We start from the raw sequence: 26397 nt of genomic DNA, 5'->3' as shown, positions 1-26397 counted from the left end.
TCTTGTCAGCTCTCAAGGATTGTCTATTCAGAGAAGATGCATAAGTGATAAACAGAGAGGACCAGATGAGGGCTCCTGGAAATCTCCCTTCATCTGCCATGGGCAACCCTAAAATTAGATTGCCCTTTAAATTGCTTCCTGTTGGGATGAACAGTCAGGCCTTGCTGCCTTTCCCTTCCCTGACCAGTCTCTAAATCAGAAATCTCTAAATCAGGAAGATCGGATCTTTGTGTGGGACCACTCTGCCGCTAAGGCAAGCTTGAACGCTGATGCAAGCTGAGGCGTTTACTCCTAGTACCCCAACATCTGTGCCAACAAATGTTCCTTCCAGCAGCAGCTAGACAACATACCGCAGTGTGTACTGCAGAGTGTCCCCAGCAATATAAAGACATATCTTAAGTTATTTCCACAGGGACATCATTTTCTCACCCAGAAAAACAAACAAATGAACAAGAGAATGAGTCCCTGTCACCAGTCGCTCTTGATAACCCATGACATTCTGTCCTAGTACTGATATGCCATGCAGGAGTTCATTTTGCAACCTTTGCAACCAACTCATGTTCAGAGAATTCTCCAGGAAACAGCTCCCTTCATCCTGAAATTATATGCCTGTTTTAGCTGAAATACAGAACAGTGACTTTTTTTTTCCTCTGAGAAGGTCAAGGTTAACCTTCAGTGCCCTTACTGATATGACAAAACATCTTTAACTTGAATCAGCATATTTTTATTAAGTTCACTTTCACTTTCGCTTTCAAGGTGTGCAAAGGGCTTCCATCTCCAACAACTACTTAGAAATCAAATCACAAGAAGGGCACAGATTGAGCTGCAGTCATAGCATAGCTAGTTCAGGACAGGCATTGTAAAAGAGTTACAAAACAGACTTGCAAGGCAGAAACCAGAACCTGTGCTCTCTGGTGTGTACCATTCCTCAAAGGTGCAATACAACTTTTATCTGAACATTGATGTTTGTGAAGGCACACAGACACATATGCACAGGTGCATACACCCACAACTTCAGGCCCTCATTCCTGGAAAGTCATAGGAATAAGGCTAAAATGCCTACTTATATCAGGCAATCACAGCTAAGAATAGTATACCCTTCTGACCACTGAAGTTCAGCTATGACTTCCTTTTGGAAATTTCTTGTCTGGCATTCAGAATAAAGCTATAAATCAAAATTTAACCTGTCATTCATTTTGGTGTTATTGAAGATTACACATGACACACACGAAAAAAGAGGTCATGGCAAGTGGGCTAAAATTCAGTGTGAGCCTGAGTCCGGCATTTATTTTTATTTAGAAGCACAGCACAATGCTTGATACATAGTAAGCATGCTATATGTATTCACTGTATCGAGGTTAATATTGCTCCAACAGAGAAATTCTGTTATCTTTTAGGATAACGAAAATAATGGTGCCAATTTAAATGTGGCATATCTTCTGAGAACGTATAATAAGTAGACTTTCATAAGGATTTGATCTAACCTTCGATGTTTCATTTCTCATAAACGTCAAAATGTTTGCCTAGTTTGGCTGGAAATATTGCCAGTCTTTGTTTGTCAAAGTGCAATTTCTATAACACAGCAAATACATTGCCTGCTTCATATCTTGTTCTAATGAGTTTGTGTATTGTCTTCTCAACACAGGCTCCATGGAAAAGATGCATCATCTACCAGCATTTCACTGTATTCTCTCCTCATACACTGAATAGCAGATGAAAGGAAGGGAAGGCTTTCTGATTACGTTGCTTTCAGCCTTATACCAAATGTGCATAAAATCGAATCAATCTGTCCATTTTACCTCAAGTTGCTATTACATAGATGGAACCACATGGAATAAATTGGAGGGAAGTCAATAAATTGGAATTTCTGGGACATGCATTTCTGAAGAGAAGTTGGAAAGGCTTTCAAAAGTCAAGAATGTATGAGAAAACTCTAGTATTAATCATACTTCCTAGAAGAAGAGAGGTTGACAAAGCTGCCTTCGGGCAATCTGAGTTATTACTATTTACTTTTCAAATTTATCTGATACCGTCTTGACAAGACAGACAAGATGAGTTGTCTGAACTCGAGAAACTTAGTCTGTTTTCTATCAGTTAGACCGCCCGCCTTTCTCCCCACTTAAAAAGTGGCACTTGCTCTGGTGTAATTTTATTTTGAAATAAGGTTGGGGTGGGGGTGAGTTTCTTTTTGTTGTTGTTGTTTTCTTGTTCCTGAGGTCCTCATTTTGAATCTGTGTCAGGAACAAAAGTATTATCTCTAAATGAGAAGTGCACCTGACGATCTCTGCCAATGTGGAATTTCAGTGAACTCAGTGGTTCTAATGTCATGATATTCCGTCAAATGTGAACAGAAATTATAGACAGGATTCTTAAGGAAGCTTTCAAATCAATAGGATTTTTTTTTGTCAGCATTTGAAAACAACCTGGAGTCTGGGTTCTATGGAGAAAATGGTGTGTAATGGCCCTGAAGAAACACCCTGATTTTCCCAGGCTAGTTTAATGATTTCCAAGTTTGATATTTTAAAATAATCTAATTGTATGTTTTTTCCTGATCCATGTCATTGAAATAAAAAAAAAATGAGCAACACATTCATTCATTTGATATTTCTGATTAAAATGATAGCATGTTTATCCAAGTGTGTATGTGTATGTGTGTGTGTGTGTGTGTGTGTGTGTGTGTGTGTGTTAACAAAAGAAAGCCAATATGAAAATCTAAAGCTCTTTAATTTTCTAGTGATGTAATTGGAGGTACAATCAATGTTACTTAATAGAGCAACCAAAATGTTAAATACAGATTATTTAAATGCCCTCTTCTTTCTCTCTGTAGACTCTGTGCGTTTTCATGAATGTAAGTATTTAATGTAGATAAGGAACCACAGTGTTGTTGACCTTTATCTGAGCTTTGAAACATCAGTAGAAATCAACATTCAAGGGGCTGTGGATGACAGAGAATTCTTAGTGCAGTTTATAGGGTTCAGAGGGCAGTCATTCTCCAGTTAGCTGAAATCATCTTACATCTTCCTTCCTCCTGCTTCTGCCCATTCTGGAATATTCAACATCGGAAAGACAGAGCCATGATCAGAAGTTTGGAAGCAATTTACAGACTCCAGGATGGCCTTGATTTCTACCCTGCTAGGCTCAGTAACAAATGATTTCGTGGCTGTTTTGAAACAAGATTTGAGCCAAGGAAGAGGGGGTTTCAATGAGCCTTCACGCAGGGATTAAAATGTCAAGTTCTGTTGACAGCTTCTAGCCAAAGGGCTAGGCCATCTATCCTTAGACTACAGTGAAGAAATATAAATGAATGTTCAAGCTGAATCTTAAAGCCACTGTGTTGACAAGGTTCCCCGAAGGGCATGAATATCCCAACCTGTATTCACAAGTTCACATTCACTCACGTAATTATATCCACAACAGGCAATGTACAGAAACAACCTGAGTGCCAGTCAATGAACAAATTGGTAAAGAAACTCATGTCATATACACTGGACTGTTATTCAGGTGTTAAAAAGAAAAAGAGACTGCCATTTGTGGCATGAATGAACATTGCAAATCCTAGGCTACGCGAAGAAAGTGAGGAACAGTAAAACAAATGCAATTGATCTCTACGACAGGAGACTGTATTGACTCTGAAAGAGGCAAACATAAAGGCAGGAAGTGTCATATGAGTTTCCAGGGCAACAGAGAGGAAAAGCTGATTAAAGGATACAGCTAGCAGTTATGAGTAATTGTCAGAGTTCCAATATACTGCGTGGTGACTAGATATCGTCAGTGACAATGCTCTATAGAGTGAAAGCTTACTAGGAAAAGATCCAAGTGTTCTTGCCATAGTATAGGAAGGAAAGGTGTGGACTGGTTTGACAGCGAAATGGGCAAAAGCGCTTGCTATACAAACCTGAACACTTGGGTCCCATCTCCAGAACTCATGGGGGTAATGAGGGAACCCCACTCACCAACTCTGTCTTCTGATTTCTATACACCCATGCCATGACATGCACATGCACGGTGCACACCTGCACACACACACACACACACACACACACACACATATCCACAGTGAATGAAAGTGCTAGGACCACATGACTCACCATGTCTTCACTTCTTTCCTAGTGCTGTGGTAAAACATCTGACAAGAGCAACTTAAGAAAGGGTAGATTACTGGGGGAGGGGCCACAGTTCAAGCTCACCAGAGTGGGAAAATAAAGACAGTGAGATCCTGAAGCAACTGGCCGTGTTTCATCCATAATTAGAAGCAGAGAGCAATGCATTCATTTTGCTATGTATATTGTTTCTCTGTTTATAGGCCAACATACCCTAGGAAATGATCCCTACATGCACAACAAAGAGGGACCTTCCCACATTAATGTCGACTAGATAATCCACCGCATGTGTGCTCTGAGGTTGGCCTCTGAGGTGATTCTGTAACCAGTACATTGACAATTAACACTAGCCATCATCCTCTTTGAGGGGTAACTTGTCTTTCCTTTGACAGTCTTGCCAGCCATAATAGATATCCTCAGGAGAATTTCCTCAAGTGTGTGCCTATGTGTGGTGACTATGATAAATGGAACAGAGTAACTGAGATTATTCAACTTGAGATTAAAGGCAAGTATAATGTAATGTTTAGAAAGTCAATTTTCCCCAAATTGCAATATCCTAATGGACTTATTCAAATTTTACAATTCATTACTAGTTATTAGAGATTTGAGGCTTTAATCTTAGAGTAACTGAACACTTGGACAAATGACATAGCTAAAATTAAAATGAGCTATTAAAATACATAAAGATGAAAAAAATCAAATTATAGGTTAAGTTTAAATTAAAGAAAATTAAAATATTTAGGAAAGGCAGAAACAAGCCATTGTAAATCACAAAATAAATTTAATTTTCTATTTACTTTGACATTGGCTCAAGAACAATTAGAGTGATAATTGTACTGTATTTTAAACATTTCCCAGTGAAAAGTGAAGAATTGCCTTGCTCCACTTCTACCCAAGATGTCAGTGGTTACTATTTTTCTATTTGTAGGTATTTTTCATCTTCTCATTCTACCTTAATTTTGGTAGTCTCATGTCTGAAACTGCTCTTGTCCATATGCTAAATATTTCAGACTGAGCTAATCTAAGTCTTGCTTTCCAAGAATGAGGCCTGTCAGTCTGTGTCAACTTCTCTATTGGATATTCTACAACCCACAGGACTCCACATTCACATAGATTATAAATTTCACCACCCTACCTAATCCCATGGAATTTTCTCTTGTTCCTTGTTTGTTACCTCATTAGTCCAGCCAAATAGTACAATGACACATTGGGAACTTTCCTTTCCCTACTCTCTCCCAACTGCCATTTCCTATCTCTTCTACCTCCCAAAGTTCTTCTTAGTACATGATCATTTGCACTGATCATCCCTGTCCCTGGTGTGGCCTACCACCCCCCCCCCCTCTACCACTCAGTCTGTGTGTCATCCTACATCTGTGGTGACCTCACCTCTTTACTTCCTCCAGTCTTCCACTGAAATCATCCAATCAAAGGGCAAGCCTGATGACTCTAGCTGAAAGCATAGAATCCTCAACGGCTCAGCAATACTCTAAAATTTCACTTCAGATATATAATCTAACACTCAGGCATTTCATGATCTCCCACGTTGCTTTGTACACTGACTAATCTTGAGGGATAATAAACTGCTGAAGTAAGCTATTGCCCTCTGGTCTGGACTGAATTGTGTCCCTCCAAATAAATGTACTGTAGCTTTAATCCCTATGTGACTGTAGTTAGAAAAGGGGATCATTAAGGGGGGAGTTGGGACCAAATGAGGTCATTAATGTAGGCCTAGTGTCTTTATAAGAGAACAATGAAACACCAGAAGTCATGTAAATAAGGCAACCATTTGCAAGCCAGTCCTGTCAGTACTTTGATCTTGAACTTCCAGCCTCCAGAATTATAGGAAAACAAATCCATGTGATGTCAGCTCTAATCTGTAAGCATCCAGAAGGTGATCATCCATCATCTTACTATTCTGAGACTAGAAATGGTCTTCTCACTGCTTTCTTAATCACCTCCTCACCCTTTCCCCATATAAAGAGTCCTAGTGATGTTTGACCCCTCTACTAAATTGTCAATATATCTGACTATTCTGTTCCTCCTTAGAGATGACAGGTACCATAGCCTCTTATCATTATCTTTGAACGGTCTAAAGTTTAAATTCCTTCTGTTCAAAATTACTGGAGGCAGGAGATATCTTACATGTGCTTTCATTCTCAGCACAGGTCATCAAGTTATGTTTTTGAAAAAAAAAAAAGTGATGAATGGTATCCAGTCCATAGTAGATGGTCTGTAGCTGATACATAAAGACAGACAAGTTACATGAAATGATTTCAGCCAAATCATGAGGGGATTTCAATAGACTCCAATTAAAGGATTACGAGTAAACACCAAAATTCAACACAAAAGCATGTCTGTAGAACACAAAGTACCTTGGTTTCATGTCCAGGCGTTAGGGTGGCACAAGACACACAGAAAACACACACACACACACACACACACACACACACACATACACACGCTTTCACGGCACAGGAGTGAGCAGCAAGGTATTTGGAACACACTTAGCTGTGAGTAACACCGCACAACACTTTGTCTAGTGCTTTGTGATCAAGAGTACAAATTCCACCTCCTCGTTTTCGCTTTTCTCCACATGTACCTTCAGAAGAAATGGTTATAAAATAAACCTTTTAAGATTTTATGAGATACTTCATGTTTTGTCCCTCCAATGGTTCTATTAAGTCTCTTCAAAGGGGTACTTTCCACAGGAGCAAACCTGAAGGAACAGAGCATTTATTCCAAAAGCAATTTCCTTCCCCAGTTATTTTCTGTGTTCCCTTGGCAGTGTTTCTCGACAGTTTTACTTGAATAAGAGCTTATTTGATCCCAAACCAGTTTCTCCTGCTGTTTGAACCTCCAGTCAAGCCTCAGACCGTTTTCTGTGATGCCTTCCCCACACTCTGCTACCATGGAAATGATCTCAGTCACACAAATACAGTGTTTGTCAAAAGATGAGTTCTTAGGAAAAGATTCAAGACAATACTTACAAGATGTGGTCAGATGTGAGTTGTGTTGCTCTCTATCCAGTCAAAGAAATTAAACAGGTTGCCAAGTGGAACTTTTTATATTTAGAGAAAAATGTTAAAATAAAATAAAAAAAAACCATGATGTTGATGATATAATGATGATGAACAATGTCTTATAACCTCATCACAGTGTAAGGATAGCAATGGACTAGTGGTTTGCAACAAAATGGGGGAGGAAGAATAATTAACTATACTATTCTTATATCCTGAGCATTGCAAAGCTCTCCCATCAGGGATAGATCATTCAGAGATTCCTGGTTACACTTCACCAGTCTTCGAGATGAAGGGCTGATACAGGAGATTCTCCTAAGATCAGATCTCCAGTAAGGAGCAAGCCCTTGCTTCTCACCACCACGCAGACAGAGGAGGAAGCTGGGTTCTTCTGATATGCTCATTCATTCCCAGAGAGGAAGCTTCAGGAAAGGCTTTGTTCAATCTTTTAAGCCTATTTATAAACAAACAAACAAACAAACAAACAAACAAATAAATAAGAATTAGATACAACCAAATGGAAAATTGGGGAACAATCTATTAAACAAATTTACAGAAGACTGAAAATGGTGGCAGATTTGGAGGGGTGTGTATTGTCTCTCTGGCTTAGGTACAACCTAGCGCTTCCTTCTCTGATGCTTTCAGAGACACATCCTGGAGTGGGGAGGGGGCTATTCTTCAGCAAGTGGGATTTTTAATTTCTCCATGTTTTCATCTTCTCGGGTAACTGTTGCCACTCCTGCTGGCAATCCCAAAGAAGTTTGTAGGAAAAGAAGCCAAGCCTCTACTCACAGAGCATTCTAGATTTCTGGATCAAAGGGCATTTGAAAGCAATGAAATCCAGCAAGCATCTACCAAAAAGCTTGTCTTTTTATTCAGACATTATAAACTATGCCATTTGTACCCAGAGAGAAGCAATAGTTTTTTGTTTGTTTATTCATTCACTTGCTTGCTTTAATTCTATATGTGTTTCTCCAAAAAGGGATGTATACCATTGTTTTTGTGCATAAGCTATATTCTGACCTGTCCCTTTGTAACTATAGTTTGCTATGACCTACCCAGATGTAGACTATTCCCTTGGTCCTTGTTTGATATTCTAGGAATCTCCCCATTGTCTGTTTGAGATGCCATGAGGATAGCAGAAGTCCATACTGTGGCAAGTTTCAGCTACCTTGCAGGACATTTAAGATCCTTCATGGAGTGTCCAAATAGTTTTCTTTAATAACCAACTACCTCTACAAGAGTAGCCTGGATGTCCTCAGATAAAAATAAGTTTCTTCTTTCGAGGCAGGCTACTCATCACGCCAAAATCATCTGGCTCACAGATCTGGGCTCTTGGGAGCAATAGAGGCATGCCCCATTCTTCCATCTAGGGGCATGTTCATACTTCCATGTCCTCAGAACTGCTGAAAGGACCACAGAGATGCTCTTCAGTCAAGATGCTCATTTAAACTCATCCCCAAAGCTAGCCCCTGTCTCTGAACCTCCTCCCTCTCCTATAGTTGTTCACAGCAGGGCCAGGGGTACTCTTTCAGAATGTTGGGTTTTTCTGTTGTTGTTGCAGTCCCCAGGTGTCTCTGCAAAAATTCCTGGGGCAAAGAACATTTATAGTTCCGCACATGTTTTCATAGTCAATGGGAAAAAAATTTCCCTGTACTCCTAATGGACTGTCTTCAGTAATATGCTTCATGGCACCCTTGGATGTGTGGGAGACTGACGTTGCCAGAATATTTCTTTTTTACGGCTTTTGTTGCTTTGACAGCTTTGATTTTATGGCAACTTTAATCATGTGTGTCCTATTCCTTCACCTCTGGCATTTTGCAAATATTCCATTTCTCTATTGCTGCTACCATAACTGCCTTCAACAAATTGTGATTCATCAAACGGTTTCCCCCATGTCCCTCTACCACAACCACAGGGGAAACCCGAAAGGGGGCTGCATCAAACAAACAAGGCTATGCTAAATGCTCGAGAGTGTGAAAATCTATTAATTACAAAGGGGAGGAGAGAGAGAACAGGAAGGAAGAAAATCACATGTACCAGTTAATGCAGGCCCGAGCCACCACTGGCAGGATGCTATGTGTTGGTTTTTTAGGTAGGCTTTGTGAGTCTGCTTGCTCTGTTCACAACTGTTCATGAGAAAATACAATATCAAGTCTACCAACACAAAGTACACGTGTTATCTTAAAGATACAGCAAGTCAATAAATCATTCCTGATCCGTAACCGTATTATATGTCCCCCTTTCGTATAATCACAGAATAACGGAGCTATAAATGAAAGAGAGACAGAGCCAGGAAAGACCAAATAGGTTATCCATTCAACCTTGCTCCGACAGAGGATCAGTCTAGAGCAATACATCTTAAGTTGTATCATCTGGAAATTAGCGTGTCCGTGGTGTTGGTGCTCTTACTTAACTTTCTAAGCAGCTCATTTCTGAGCAGCAGAAGGTAATGGATTCTCTTTCCTTCCTTTAAGAGTAGGTGTAAAATCTGGTTTTTCTGATTCATTCACCCTCTTTCTTCTTGTTCCAATCCTCTGGGCCCTGTATGAAAGTTTCTCTGGTGGGTATTTGTAATGTTCTAGCATGAACTGGATCACTCTCTGCTTCCTATTCCTCATATGGAATGAACCACATGACTGGTTTTTCTTCTTTCATACGGAGGCTATGCACCCGTTGGAAATGTGGATGACCCCTCCCATGCAAATAGTTTTATGTGTACTGCATGGCCAAGAGAATGACTTAAGCACAATGTCCTCAAAACCTCGGGGATGGAAATGGCCCTTCAGCTTTGTGATGGCAGCCTTGCTTTCCAAGGTAGGCAGGAACTTACCCTTGAGGCCACAACATCTGTCACTTCACCCCAAACGCCATTTCTGCTATTGCGCACCTATGCTTCTCACTAATTTGTCCCACTTTACTCACGAATCTCAGTAAGCTATAAGCCTTGTTCATGATCTAAGATAATGTGATCCATTTTTATGATGGTTGGTGCATCTTAGAAATACCAGCATATTTCGAATTTCAATGAAACACTATTTAGACTTTTATTCAGAACTTTGCAGATTCGTTTCCCACCAAAATAATACTTATGTTACAGTTCATAACCTCTTCAAATTGATTGACCTGTTGTAATTTCAAAACAATGTGATCCTTCCTTACCACAGGTAAGTGAGTTTCCAAGACACATATTTTACAGAAATTATTATTGCTATCAGAACAATATAAACATTTTAACAATGGGCTAGAATTTGTGACACAAAACAGAACAATACATAGGTCATTTGCCTGTTACTTCCACATCTCTCACAAAGCAGATAGTCAGTGTGAATTCTAGATAATGCATCATTTGTTCAGAGCCAGATAAGTATAACCGTGTTAAGTATTTGTAATAAACGGCCAAGGCTGAGCACTGCGACACGAGATCAGTGATCAGAAAATGCCAGTGTGGATACCCAGAGTTAGCCTATCCCATTCTCATGCATAAAGCCCAAATTTCACAAGGTCCCTTCAAGTCTCTAGGAGAGATTAAGGCTCAGAGAGAGACCTTGTGTGAAATCAGAAAACTGCAAGAAATGTATGTATGTGTATGTGCTTTAGAGATACATGTTAATGATTAAAACAACAGCATACCAAGAAATTATAAATACTATATTCACTCATGTGAAATGACTTGTCTTATGCAAATTTTCTAATGCAACTGTGACAGACAAGAAGGTCCATAATAAACCATCTACAAAATGGATAGCCAACAATGTCAGTGGTATAATTTAGTTCTAGTCTGAAAGCCAAACAACAACAACAAAAACAAACAAACAGTATATGAGGCAGCAGATAGATACCTCCAAAAAGGGACAGAGAATTTGCCCTTCTGCCACGTTTTCTGGGTCTGCTATAGATGAGATGAAACCAATCCACATAGATAAAAATGAACCTTCTTTCTTTGCTCTGCTAATTCAAATGCTAATCTTTTCCCAAACACGACCTATACCCAGAAACACACTGGGTATATGGCATGCTTCAGTCTCCTCCAAGTGGCACACAAAATTAGATGTCACAGAAACTAAACCAGAACGAGAACATAGGAATACCTCTCCAGCACCTGGTAGGTTGCAAAGAATTTAGACTTAACAAGGACACACCAGAGCCAAGAGAGAAACGAGGGGACTGACTATTGGTGCAGGTGTAGACTGTGATAAAAAAGCAGTAAGCAGATCAGATGTACTGGGAACCTGCTACTGAAAACAGGTTTAAAGGAGAGTTCAGCAACTATAATAGAAAAAGTTTGTGGAATCAGATCATGAAGATCATGTTCTTTGTTGCTAAAATCATTTTAGATTTAATTCTATTGTAAAAACATTTATTGACGAATTCTCTGTTACAAGGCTCCCAGAATATCTCTATCTTGTTGCACTGAGTACCAATTTGAAGAGAACATAGAGAGATAACTGTCTAAGGGAATACTGCAATCATCTAAGTAAAGAATTATTACTCAATAACTAAGGCATGATCTTGAGAGCAGAAACCACGACCATGAGTTGAGCTGACATATTGCTTATTATGGGGAGCTCAGTGAAAAGGGACATGGAGTTACTAGCTAGTGATATAGTACTACCCTTCATGGAGGTCAAAGTGTAGAACCTGGGAAAGTTCCGGGAAATGACATACAGAAAACAGAAGGATGGGCGGCATCTTGCATGTACTTTTCTATTACCTTGATAAGATACAATGACCAAGGCAACTTATAGAAGAAATTTGACCAGGGGTTAGGGTTTTAGGGGGTTAGACTCCATGACCATCATTGCAGAAGACATGGCAGCAGCCATGCAGGTATGGGATGAAATAGTAGCTGACTCTATATCACAATCCACAGGCAAGAAGCAGAGTGAGAACACTAGGAACGACTTTGACATTTCAAAGCCCACCTCTAGTGACACACCTCCTCTAAAAAGGCCACATAATCTTGATCCTTTCCAAACAGTTCCACCAACTAAGGACCAAGTATTAAAATATACGAGCCCTAGACACCCTTCTCATTCAAACCACAACAGCTGTCAACAGTGATTTGGAGATAAATTCAATTTGTAGCACATTGACACTCAGTCACTCTAGGCCCCGAAGGCCAAGAAATTTCCCTAAATTGTTGCATTAAAATGTGGAAAGAATCATAATTGGTGATGATATTTGTATATCTAGTATCAGAACTATTAATATGTGACACAGAAGATTTTCTAAATATAAACATTTTGAGTTACATAAATTATATTCTAGCCAAGTCGAAAAGCTCTACAACATTTAGCTTATTGATAGAAGTTTTGATACTAAATAGTTTAAAAATTCTTTTAACTGCCTTTTTTACTGCTTCGTAGTAATTTAAAATTATCATAGCTTGACTCTTGCTTTTTAAAAACTTAATAACTTGTATAAATATCAAGGTTCTTTTTCATTGACCTACTATTTCGTATACTTTTCATATTTTGGAGAATCTAATATTTTGATTAAGAAATTTTAAAACATTGGATATCTGTCAGCATGTTAATTTAAAAGGTTGCATGTTAAAAATTTCATGAGAATTTAATTTTGAACCTATACCACATTCCTTTTAGAATTTTTTTGTCTAGGAGACACCAGGTGTGAGTAAAAGTGCTTGTTACACAAGCTTGAGTTCCTGAGTTCAAATCCTCAAATCCAATTAAAACTTCACACAAAGATTGAGGAGCTGGGAAGCAGAAAGGAGAATTCTGGCTCATTGTGCTGAGAGCTGATACACACAGCAGAGCTACAACAAAAGCTGTCTCAAGAAAGGTCTGGCACCCAAGGTAGTCCTCTACCCTCCTCACAATCCCCGAAGCAGGTACTTTCACACACAAAGACACACAAACATGTGTATTTACAAATTCAAAAGGAAGGAAAGACAGAATGGAGAAAGGAAGGGGAAAAGGGAGGGAAGGAGGGAAGAAAGGAGGGGAAGGCAGGGAGAGAGGGAGAGCCAGACAGACAGATGGAGAGAGACAGAGACACTAAAGCTCACCCAGCTAAAGGACACACATGTGGGAACCATGTATGATGCTGGGATGGCTTCTAACATCTTCTAAAACTCTGTCAAAGTGGCATATATATGTTTCTATGTATTTTTCTGGTAGATCATCCACAACTTTCTCAGAGACTCACTATATTAAGTGTAAGATCAGATAGTCATCTTTCTTTACTATTTTTGAGTCAGAACGACACAAGCCAATACTACTTATTAAATAAAGAACAATTTGAACTTATATTTCTGACTTCATATAGACCCAGCTCATGGGCACACTTGATACATAAGCTGTATAACTTGATGAAAGTTGAAAATTGCTAGAAACATTGAGTTCTTTCTCAGAGAGGAAGACTTGAGTTTAAAGATTGAGTTTTTAGTTCTGCCCCAATTCATTCAGAGCAATATCAATTGGCTTAATTTTCTTTCAATAAAATAAGCATAAGAAAAAAGAACTTTGACATGCCAGTTTTCGCAAATGAGACTACCAAACTTTCAAAGATTAATCAAACACTCTTACGAGGTCTGTCATCCTGGGTCTCTCTGAAAAGCCACCCTCATCCTCTGCTTTGCCTAATCATAGGTTCTACTTATTAAGGTTGTAATTTTCTCACCAGGATTCATGGCTTGTGTTTCTGAAGACATGACTGGCCTGCTACAACAGTCTCTCCATTCTCCTTCACTTACTGCCTGGCATCTTTCTCCCGTTCCTACACTGTCATCGCTGGAGAAGAGTCCCCTAAGAAAAGTAGGGTACTCCATGCTGTTTTTCCACACAACCCCAGGCACTCTTTTAACACATATTTTTCAATACTTACGAATATTTATTCAATGCCTCTAGGCACTGAGGGTGCATCACTGATGAAAACTATGTGCTCTCCAATAGATATAATAATGTAGTAGAATAGACAGATTATAAATAAATGAGCACATGATATATGCCAGAGGTTATAAAGCCTCGGAGGAGAAAAGAATCAGGGTCAGCTACGGGTACAGCGCGGTGGAGGGAAATCTTCCAGGTGAGAGTAACACTTGAGCACAGTCCAGATGTGAGGGAGGGAGGCGGTGAACTGCCTAAGAAAAGCCCTTTCAAGGAAGAAGGAACAGCAAATCCCAGAGCTGGATGCAGGAAAACACTTGGAATGCTTGTGAAGTGAAGAGAAGTGAAGGAGAACAGAGCAAGTGGGGGAGGGAGAGAAGCAGGGGATGAAGTCAGAAAAGTAGCTGGTGCCAACTCAAGCTCTTATATGCTCTGGCAAGGGCCCTTGGCCTGTATTAGGGTGTAATGAAAACATTGGGAAATTCTGAGCAAGAAATTCTGAGCAAGAAATGACTGAGTCTTGCTTCTATTTCTACTGTATCCCTCTTGCTGCTTGATCAGATCACATAGACTTAGCACTAAGGACATAGGAAGGCCAAGGACAATGCCAGTGCAGAAGGTAGAGGGATGTAATCTGAGGTGACTGCATACGTAAGAGAAAACAAGAAGCACAGACAGGGGATTGAGCTGCAGGATAAAGTAGAAAATGGTGAAATTGTTATGGAGGGTGGTTCCAAGGAAAATCACACTTAGGATACATAACAATATTTTACACTGGTGGGAATAAACGAGTTGAAATCCAGAGCATGCTGGGTGGAAAGAGGCCAACACTCAGGCCCTGTGGAAGGTGAATAGAGAGTTGAATCCAGGAGAGTCTCCCTGACCTCGGCACACAAGCAATGGCTCAAGTACTGCATGAGTGTGCATGTACAAGCTGATGAATTAAGTCAAGAGGTGCAGTGCTCAGATTCAATGGATGGGGAGGAATATACAGCAGACAGCAGTGGGGTTTGCATGTCAAAGGTACCTCATGGGTTTCAGGTGTTCCAGCTGAACACTTAGCTGGTGACAAGCTTGGGAAGACTGTGAAAGCTTTTCATGGTGCAGCCTCAGTGAGGGAGTCTGTCACTGGGGAAAGGCATTGGGTTTGTAAAGCCTGGTCCCACTTCCTAACTGCAGATGTGATGTAACTACAAGACCTTTTGTGTTTGCTGATATACCTTTCCCAGCATGAAGAAGGAATGACCCTTAAAACTTCGAGCCGGAATAAAGCCTCCATCTCTTAAATTGCTTTGTAGTTAGCACAATATGTCTTTGTCACAACAATAAGAAAAGTAACTCACATAGCTGCTGTCTTTGAAATTAAAAAAAAAAAGTTGTTATGCATCCACCTGCGTGTGTCTGTATATGTATGCAGATGACCACAAACACTGGAAGAGAGCATCATATGTCTAGGTTATAGGAAGCTGTGAGATGTACAATGTGGGTATGTAGATCTGAACCCTCATCCTCATGACTGACCAGCAAGTAGTTGAGAGTTCTTGCTTAACTCACTCTTAACTACTGAGCTGTCTCTCCAGCCTACTGCGGATGTCTTAGAAGTCATCTCAGATCTATAATAGTCACTTGACTGACAATAATATGTTAGACCTTGTGACAACTAGTCTTATCATCTTGAGTGGTTTTGCATTAATTGTGGAAACACACATTTGGGTCTGTGCATGAGGATGTTTTCCAAAAGGATTACCTGAGGCACAAAGACCCATCTTGCTTGCATGTTTTATGACCCCCCCATGAGGGTGTTTTATAGTAAATAAACAAAGAAAGACATTTGAACCACAGAATTTATCTCTTTGTTTCCTGAATGTAGATAAAATGTGACTAATGTCCACCTTTCCTTGTTTCTATACCTTCCCCACCTTGACAGACTGTAACCCTTTGAACTTTGAGCCAAAACAAATCTTTGTCTCCTTAAATTGCTTCCAGTTGGAAATTTTAATTACAGCAATAAGAAATATAACTATCACAACCCAGATAGGCAACTATGAAGGATCACAATACTTTAGTATTGTCGGTTCATTAGAACCTTCTCAATTTGGCTGAAATCCAAATTACAATGACTTCCCCAGGAACAGCTTTCAGAACCCTAGCAACCTAGGCCAGCTGTTTATCATTCCTCCTAGCAAAATAAGTTTCTGCATAGTGCCTTCTTCCCAATGTATGTTTCCCAAATGAAATCTTAATCCTTCATGTCTGACGGAAGAAACCTAAGTCATGTTCTAGGCCCCCAATATTTCACAGAAAGTTAGAAAATGATATTTCTGAGATCTACCTTAGAGACCGAGGTCACCTCCATGAGACATGGGCAAACAAAAAGATGGAATAAAGAAAATGTTTGGCTCCTACACAATGATGCACAAATACAGGTTTTTATCTGTTTGTTGTCATGTTTCCAACTCTTTCATAATACACAGATAAAAAAAAGCAAGCAATAAATGCTCACTGAGGAAACAGATAAAACGTAAGTGAGTAAATAGTATTTTTAAGTACAGCCAGTTTTCACACCTGGTTCCCACTTTAAATTCTACAAACAACGGGAACATACTAATTAAAGCAAGAAAATCCCGTTTCTATCTCTGGGGCTGTTCAGTATGTGAAGACTCCTGTGAGGAGCTGATCATTCATGTCAATGTAAAAGTCACAAGGAAGTGTTAGGTTCTTGGAGTGTTCGAGAATATAGAACAGAGTGAGCATGACTTCATTGAGTGGGTGGATAGTGAGCCCTTCTGGAGCTCAGGATTGCTGTTGGTGTTGGACACGCAGCACAGAACCAGAGATAAGATCTCTTGCCCTCTCTGCCAGCACACACCAAAAAAGGTTTCAATTTCACAATTTTACTTGAGTCATTACAAAAACAAAATATATTATGGTAGATTCAAGCAGCAGAAGACACTTTTCTCCTGTTTTCTAAACATTTGTGTGGGGCGGTGGTAGTGGTGTGTATGTACCTCTGTGAGTTAAGTCCATGAGTTTGTGAGCACACACACCTGTGCACATACAGCGGCCAGCAGCATGTGTTAAACTCACAGTTCTGAGCTTGCATAGGTCTATGGAGGCCCCGCTGGTTATGTAGTTACAGGGATCAGAACTACTGTCCTCATGATTACACAGCAAGCATGCTTCTGTGCTGAGCCACCTCCCAAGTATTTTTTTTCTGCTTTTTGAGAAATACTTCTGTACAAACATAATCAAAGCAAAACCAAACTGTTACTTAAACACATGGTTTTGGTTTTTAACTTTTCTTTGATATACTGTCAATGCAGTATTTGTTTATATATTCTTATGTCATTACTATATGGTTGTGTTTTTTAGGAGTGGCACAAATAAAGTTTTTTTGTGTGTGTTTCTGCTTGGTTGGTTTTATGTGGCATGTGTGTGTGTTTGTGTGCATGTTGGGTATGTATATGTATGTATGGGTGTGCCCATGGAGAGTTACATGTGTGTTTATATTTGATCATGTACATATGAATGAGAGGACAAGCTCAGGTGTTGTTCTCAGAAAACATCATCCACTTTCTGTGAAAAAAGGTCAGTCACTGCCCTGGTGGCTCAACAGTTGGTCCACACTGGCTTGCCCACAAGCCCCAGGGATCTCCCTGTCCTGTCTACCCAATGCTCAGATTACAAGCATGTACCATCATACCCAGCACTTTCTCCTGGGTTTTGGGGATCAAACATAAGTCTTCATGCTTTTGAGGTGAGAACTTTTTCCAGTGAACCACTGCTATAGCCTAGTGTCTTGTCTTTTCTTTTCTTTTTCATTCATTTTCTTTCTTCTTCGCCTTCTTCTCTTTCTTTTCTTCTTCTTTTTGACATGCTATCATACGACACACCCCAGGCTGATCTGATACTTGCAATTCTCTGGTCTCATCTTCTAAGCAGAAAGCACATTTTGATGACTACTGGAGAGTTCTTATTTTTCATTCTATAAATACTGTTCAATGAACATCTTTGTGCCTATATTCGGCAGGTTTGCCAATCATTTCCTCGGACTTATTTTACAAATGTTTGATTAACAGGTCAAAGAGTTATCACGTGTGGAACTCTTACTCCCCTCCCAAACTTTGCCAGTTGCACTCTCAGCTCCTCTGTATATATGAGTGTACCTGCTGCCAACACCCTAGAAAACATCTGCTTTTATTCCCACCCGTCACTCCTGATGACTCAGCAGTGACTGCACAGTAGGCAGAAAGGCAGGTGGTCAGCTGTCACTGGATGATAAGTCAACAGATATTCTTGATATAAACTACTTGTCTACCAGGATTACCCTTTGCCTGTGGGAGGCCTGACTGGTTTGTGCTGATAGGAATGCCTGAGAGACTTCTTCCAGGAGAAAAGGGAAGCTCAAGGGCTTGAGAGCAGCCACTTTCAATCATTCCCTACCAAAGTCTTCACTAATAAAGTGCTGATTGCCACTGTGTATGGGCACACACCCTAAGATCACTGCACTTGGGGGTCATCACATGCTATCCGAGACCCTGACTATACAAACTAATCTTTAGATGTTGTGTGAGGCTCAACAGCTTTGTACTGGGTACACAGAGTAATCATTGACGACTGTAAAGTTTGTACCACTCAAATATAAGCACCGAGTTGCTGAGGAAGTGGATCCAATCTCCTGGGATGTCTACATTCTATCCTAAAAAGAGAACATGCTAAAATGAGCTCTCATTTTCTCTTATTGTTCAGCTTCCCAAACCTTAATAGTTAACATTTATGTGTCCAGTGCCAGAAATATAACAATGCTTTAACAAAACATAATAATAATGATAAAGATTGATAATCTTTCCATCTTGTCAAGAGCTAGTATGTGGTAGGTTTTGCATTTAAATTAAACTTTATATATATATACTTACCCCTTTGTGTCAAATTATTTCTTCAGTTGCGGTCATTACCAAGAGGAGTAAGAGTAGATTCTTTAAAAGCCCAAGATCCACTGCCGCTAATTCAGAATTATTCATTTCTAATCCCAAACTTTTAAAATCACATAGACCTATGTGAGTAAAGTTGAGCCTGGTGAGCTAGCAAATAGATATTGTCCCAGATATCTTATACTGTCCTTATCTGTGTTATCAGACCAAATCTCTGCCTCTCATTTTGGTGCAGCCTAACTGGACAAGCCTTTAACTTTTCAACAAAAGAAGTTGGTCAAAACAAGAATACTCCAATGGGTATTAGTTATAACTACTAGTCAAGAGTACTAGTCATGAATAGTAGTCATGATACTACTCCAACTCTTATTTCCTTTTAGGCATTCCTTATATCTGGCTTGAAGATATATGCTAATACAATCACCCCACTTAGTTGGCATCCACATCTTCCTGTGGCTTTTATTGTAGCCTCAGCATTTTTACTCCACTTCCCAGAGAACACATCTCCTTTGGTTCTACAAATCGGCACCCAGGTAGCCCACTGGTCATCTTTGTCCCAACATAGCCAATATTTCTATATTCCTTAGCAAATGGCTTCTTTAGTCTGTTCAGTGTGGGGTTCACACCAAGCATCTTCTATGTGGGAGTATTTAGAGTCTATTCTATCCAATTCCTTCTTTAATATTTATTACACTCTTATTGATTTTATCCATTTATCTTCTTATTAAAGAACAGAAAACAAAGGTAATATATTACATGTATTTTTAATCATACCTAAACACATGAAAAGAGCAAGGGTAGGAATGATAAAATTTGCTTCATGGTTAGAGGGTGCATTCCATCATGATAGGAGAGCATGAAGCTCATACTTCAGTGGTCCAGGATACAGAGAGAATAGTGGAAGGGAGACAGGCTATTAAGTTCAATCACTTTATCCCATTACCCCACCTTCTCCAGCTCGGTCCCAACATCACCCAAGTTCTACAACCAAAACCATGAAAACAAACGAAAAACACCAACCAACCAACCAAACCAAACAAAAACCCCAGTTATCAATTATTCAAACATCTGAGAGTGTGGGGACATTTAATATCCAAACTACAACATTCCCTGCTTGGCTACAATAAGCTTCTTAGGATCTCATAATGAAAAACTACATTCACTCCAACTTCAAGCATCTCCCGTGGTTTTAACAATCTCAATTCTATTTTAAAAAATCCATCCAAAGTATCTTCTAAGATATAGGAAATATCTTGCCTATAAGCATCTGTGACATTTTGAGTAATTTATATAATTCCAACAGACAAAAGCACAAAACATTCCTACTACAGAGAGGCAGTGTGGTGACATAGAAAGGAAAGGCAAATCAAAGCTAAACCAAAGCATTCACAGAGCAGATAACAAACCCTACATCTCTGCGTCCACCCTCTGAGCTCATGATGTCACCATGATATATAAGACTTGGGTCTCCCTGAGGGGCCAATATTTTACCTATGAGGCATATTCCCTGTTTGGGGCTGATTCAGCTTAGTACCTGCAGCATTTCTTGGCAAATGCCTCTAAGTTCTGGCAGCTCTCATATCCTGGATCTCCATGGAAATTTAGGCTTTACTTCCACACTCTTATGTAGAGCTAGTCAGAAGCTTTATGCAGGGATTTCAACCTCAATACACATCTCTGGCTGCAGTGACATTCTTCAGCCTTAGCACGTGTTTCCATGACCTCTTCACTCTTGTATGCCTACAAAAACAGCACCACATAGATGTGCCCAGTTTTGCTGCTGGCTTTGCACATAGCCTGCCCATTCAACTCTATTTACATTCACCTCTGTGTGCCTTCAAGGCTGAATTGGAGAAAACACTTCCCTTGGCAGTCTTTCTGTAACAACATACCCTGAAGGCTCTGTGTTTTAGCAACTCTCCTTTCAAATGAATTTGTATTGTTGTACCCTGAAGGTCTCCATGAGTAAGCTCTTGCCTAAAGATATCTATCCTATTTGTCTCAGTGCTAAGTTCATAGTTAGATCATTATTGTTGAATTCATTCTCACTCAAAATTTCAGGGCATGGGTAAACTACATATAGATTCATTGTCAGAAAGAAACACAATGGCTTCTAGTCCAATTTCCTATACCACTCTGTTCTCTTCACTTGCCTGGGTTTTGTCGAATTTCTCTGGGCATTCTGGTCTTCTATGCTCTCACCAGAATAACCCTTTAAGCTCTGTTTATGACATTCAGGAAGTTCTGTATCCCTCAATCGCAAATACTTCCACATCTCCTGAAAACTAGTTCAGGAAACCTGCAGCCTAAAACGTAAGTTTTATCACAGTGAAAACTAACTTCTTGGAGACAATTTTCAGGTTTTGATTCTTTTCTCATTGCTGACAAGAGAAACTTAGTGGATAGAAGGATACTTTGGGCTCATAACTGAAGAACAGTATCCATCTTGGTAGGGAAAACATGGCCACCGGAGTGGCTTGCAGCTAAGGCAGAAGAGTCTGCCTGTTTGCTCACGTCTAAGTGAGCGAGGAAGCAGAGAGACCTGGGAAGAAGACAGGCCATACACCCCAAGGCTTTTTCCCAGAGACCTACTTCTTTTCCAAGAAGCCCCATCCTCAAAAGGGTCGGCATTCTCTCAAATCAGCATGACTACAGCGAGCCAAGTATTCTACCACACACACCTCTGGAGAATTTTTACATACAAACCAAGCAGACAGAGATAGAGTGAAAGACTACTGTGGTTTGAATCACATGACAAAAGGCATGTTGAAAGCTGTTCGATTGGCACAGTATTAAACATTTTTGGAAAACAGTACAACAATATGAAGAAGTAGGGCTTTTAGGAGGTATTAATAATTGTGACAAGCAGTGTTTGGTTTCATGGATGCGATTGTTGTTCTTCTGAAAGGCGTTGAGGGAGAACATATTTATCTCTTTTGTCTTTTCTCCTTGGGAGGGTGTTCACTACCGTGTAGTGAGAATTTTGGTTTCTTTAAAAAAAAAAAAAAGTTAAATTATGTGAATATGTTTCTAATCCCAGGTACGGGACAGGGAGTGGCTTCAGATTGTCCACAGCAGCTAACTGGAATATGTCTCCCACTCTGGCAGGGGTGTGGTTTGTTCTAGCTGCAGTTAGCTTAATTCTGGGGACTCTTGAGAAGTTATAAATGGGAGAGTCCCAAGAGAGGGCCCGTGGCAGCTGCCGTTTGCCCTGCTGCTGCCACCACTGCTGCTGGTTTGCTGGTCTGCTGAACATCCCGACAACAAAGATTGGACTTGCCCCAAGGAACCAAGTCCTTATTCAGCAGAAAGTAACCTATAGAGGTTTATGCCCTGCTTTCCTCTCTAACCTTCTTGCTCTCTGACCTAGTGTTGTATTGGCATACTTTTAAATGTTCCTCTTTTTTGCCAGTTTTTTAAAATTTTTATGAATTATAATTTATTCACTTTGTATCCCACCTGTAGCTCCCTCCCTATTTTCCACCCATGCCCCTTCCCCAGATGCTGAGACTCATAGTCAAATTTTGGGCAGAGTGCAAGGGGAGATAGAAAGATCTGGAGTGGACAGGAGCTCCACAAGGAGACCAACAGAGCCAAAAAAAATCTGGGCACAGGGGTCTTTTCTGAGACTGATACTCCAACCAAGGACCATTCATGGAGATAAGCTAGAATCCCTACACAGATGAAGCCCATGGTAGCTCAGTGTCCAAGTGGGTTCTCTAGTAATGGGGACAGGTACTGTCTGAAATGAACTGATTGGCCTGCTCTTTGATCACCTCCCCCTGAGGGGGAAGCAACCTTACTAGGCCACAGATGAAGACAATGCAGCCACTCCTGATGAACCCTGATAGATTAGAATCAGATGAAACAGGAGGAGGACCTCCCCTATCAATAAAAAAACCCTCTTATTTACAAGTTTTTAGATCTCTTTCTCCCTACTCCACCCCAATCCCTTCCAACATTCCAACACCTGGTAGAGAGGGAAAGGGTTAAATGGGAGAGGTGGATGCAATTCTCTTAGCTGCTTCCTGCTCTTTAGGGTCCTGAGGATCCTTGGAGCCAGTTCAATCCTCCTCCCTTCAGATATCCAACTTCTTGTCTCACTGCAACAACAACAACCAGGAGCCTCAGGGGAGAAACAACAGCCATCTTCTTCTTTCTCAGAGCTCCCTAACACTTTCTGGCCTCTGGATTATTCACTCTCCAGAGTCCTCAGATTTAAACTATCTGCAGCTGGCAAAGAGTTCCTCTCAGAGCCCACATGAGGCAAATAGTTTGCTGCTGTGGACCATCTGAATCAGTCCCACATTCCACACCAGGATTAAAACAAAAAACAAAACAAACAAGAACAACAATAACAACAAAAAACATGTTTATATCCACAACAGTGTTGGGAGTTAGAAGGGATTAGGGTGGATAAGGGTTGGAAGGCAGGTAGAGATATAAGAACCCAATAAAATAGATTTTAAAAAAAAAATCTGCAAATACACCCAGGGTACCAATTTAATGTCAGAGATCTCTCACAATATACCTAGTCTACCAAGATTCTGGTCTTGAACTTCCCAGCCTCCTGAATATGAATAATGAATTTACTCCTTTTTTTTTTTTTTTTTTTTTTTTTACTAATTGTTATTCCTAAGATATTTATTATCTAAACAGTTGTAGAGGGAAACAGTGGCTTGTCTTGCTTTTACACAGGGTAACCAAGATTTGAACCTATGTCTTCTAGGTCCAAATTAATGTTTTTCCAGTTATAGCCTTGAAATAGAACCACTCAGTCTCAACCTAATCGCCCTTTTAAATCAGAGCTGTTCCTTTTCCATTTGACAGATGTAGGAAATTTCATCGGAACAAAAACTCCTGTGTTTTATCCATGTGAATCTTGTACCCAAACACAAAAGTACCAAATTAAAAAAAAAAAAAAAAAAAACTTCATGAATCAGGCAGGCAGTCACACCTGGCCTAGAATTTGCACTGTGAGATGGGAAGCACAATTAAATATTAAGAAATAGCTAGCCAAAGATTAATAATAAATGAAAAAGTTAATTGACCTATGCAAAACTTAAAAATGCACAAAGAAATTATAAACGTGTAAAAAGTTTCTCTCTGCTTGTCTTCTACCAAAGATGGCCCCCTCAGCAAGACATGTCATCCCAACACGGGCCCCATGTTAAGGTACTCCAATTAGCAATGGACCCTAGGCATCTCAATGTGGAAGAAAGCACTCAAAAGGTTTGTGATTATATAGTATGTCATAGTTTCCTGCAAAAAAATAAGGGGGGGGGAATGAAGAAATCTGCTTCTGAGCTTGTGCTTAATTATCCTCCTAGACTAATCAGGAGAGGGGTGGATGTTCTCTCTCCCTCTAACCTTTTGATCTCTTTCCTACCAGGGTTTGTTTCACTTTCTCAAAACCACAAAAAGAATAAAACAAGGTGATCAAGGCTGAAGTCGTCCCCTTTGCAGCCTCCTCTAACTTGACACACTTTTTCATCCTTAAGCCAAACCGTGGAAGAATTCTGTTTAATAAATAACAGGTTGCTGCTGTTAATTGCTGTGGAATTGCATGGCAAAAAGCTCCTTTGTTTAGGCCAGGCAGAATTTCTTCCTTAAATCTATTGCAAATGTTACACGCACTGATTGCAATTAGCATTCTAGTTTCTGCTACGATTCTATGGCCTCTAGATCAACAGATATGGGGGTCCCAGAATTGGCACAGTTTATGAGACCAACAACAACAACAAAAGATGTCATTTCTGAGACAATACTCGTACTTCACAGAGTATTGTCAGAGGGGCTGTGGAGATGCCTTGTGGTGACTGCTGATTCCATGGACCAGAGCGATATTCAACTATGGCAGCTCATGTCTCTAAGCTTAGGCCCCAGCACTGTGGGTGGGGGGATGAAGACAGGTATGACCTCGGCTGTTACAGACCACCCAGTCTAGCTGACTCCGCGAGATCTGCTTTCAGTAAGAGACCTTGTCTCAAAAGAAAACAGAGAGAGAGCTACAGAGGAAGACACCTGAATTCACATTCTGGGTCTCACATGTGCATGCATACACGTGCAAGTACAAACAGACACTCTCACACACGCGCACGAGCACACACATGCTCAAACCATACACTGCAACAAGTGTTACTAAAAATTCTATTTGAATCTAAGTAAATTGTTGGCTACGAGTTTAAATACTTGTAAATTCTCAAGATTGCACATAAACATTTAATCACCTAAGCAATTGCAGAGGTAATTTAGAAAACTAACAGGCCTACATTTACTGTATCACTCTTTGTCTTTTTTCTGTTCGTTTGTTTTTATGTAATTTATTTTTATTTTGTTTTTGTTGGTTTTTGCCTGCATTTATTTTTGCATGGAGTTGTCAGAAGGCCTAGAACCGGATTTATGGACAGTTATGATCCACCATGTGGGTGCTGGGAATTGAAACCGGGTCCTTCGGAAGGACAGCAAATACTCTCAACCACTGAGCTATCTCTCCAGGCCCAACTCTTTGTCTTTAAGACAAGAAGTTGTTTCTATTATCTCTACATTTTCATAAATGATTCCATACTTATCAGATACCAGATACGTTCAGATTCTCTATTGGCTGGACATTTTGAGATGTAAAAGTACCAACATTTAGCTACTTGTCCAGATAACAGAAGGGATTGAAGAAACAATACCAGCCAGTGTGTTTATCTTATTCAAGGAAGTACACGGTGTTTTTTGTTTTGTTTTGTTTTGTTTGATTATTTGTTTATCTTGTCATCTATGAGTCACTTGCTTAGCTTTTTTTGTTTCATGGAGTGTTCTTCTCCACAAATTTAACCAACAAAACATCTATGGTTCTCAAGTTACAGGATATTTATAATTTGAGTGGACATCAGGGATATGCCCTAAGAGCTGGACATAACCAAGTCTGTAAACACACACACTCACACTTACCAAATACATCATTTTCTAAACCTTACAGTTTATCAAAAGTTCCTCCCAAGCTAGAAAATAGAATGACCAGTGTGTATGCGTGTATGCGTGGTGTTAGCATTGTCATTTGTCAAATACTTCATTTGATAATGATCTGTGATGTCACACACACTCAGCTACCTGTTTGGAATGAGGGGGATGGGCTTATTCTCCCGATTCAGAAATAACAGTTCAGAAGTTTACACCCCTATAATTCCAAATTCCAGATTGGAAAGTGCCTTAAGAATTCAGAATACTCTCACAATCCCTGCCTGCCACAGCTCCTATTCATAATAACAAAGCTGAATGTCATTTTGCATTCCTGAGTTTGGTTAGAGTATAGCATCTTTATTTACTTTTATTTATTTATTTATTTATTTATTTATTTATTTATTTATTTATTTATTTTTTGAAGAGATAAAACAGAACGCACACTGTATCTGCATGGCTTGCTCTTCGCCATCTCCAACTTCTCTCTACCTTTCTTAATTTACACCATTTACCTGGAATATAAAACTATCTCTTCTCCCACTTTCTA

Source organism: Psammomys obesus, unplaced genomic scaffold (genome assembly GCF_907164565.1).
Source record: "Psammomys obesus unplaced genomic scaffold, mPsaObe1.curated_primary_1811, whole genome shotgun sequence".
In the NCBI taxonomy this organism is placed as follows: domain Eukaryota; kingdom Metazoa; phylum Chordata; class Mammalia; order Rodentia; family Muridae; genus Psammomys; species Psammomys obesus.
This window is presented reverse-complemented; position numbering follows the sequence as displayed.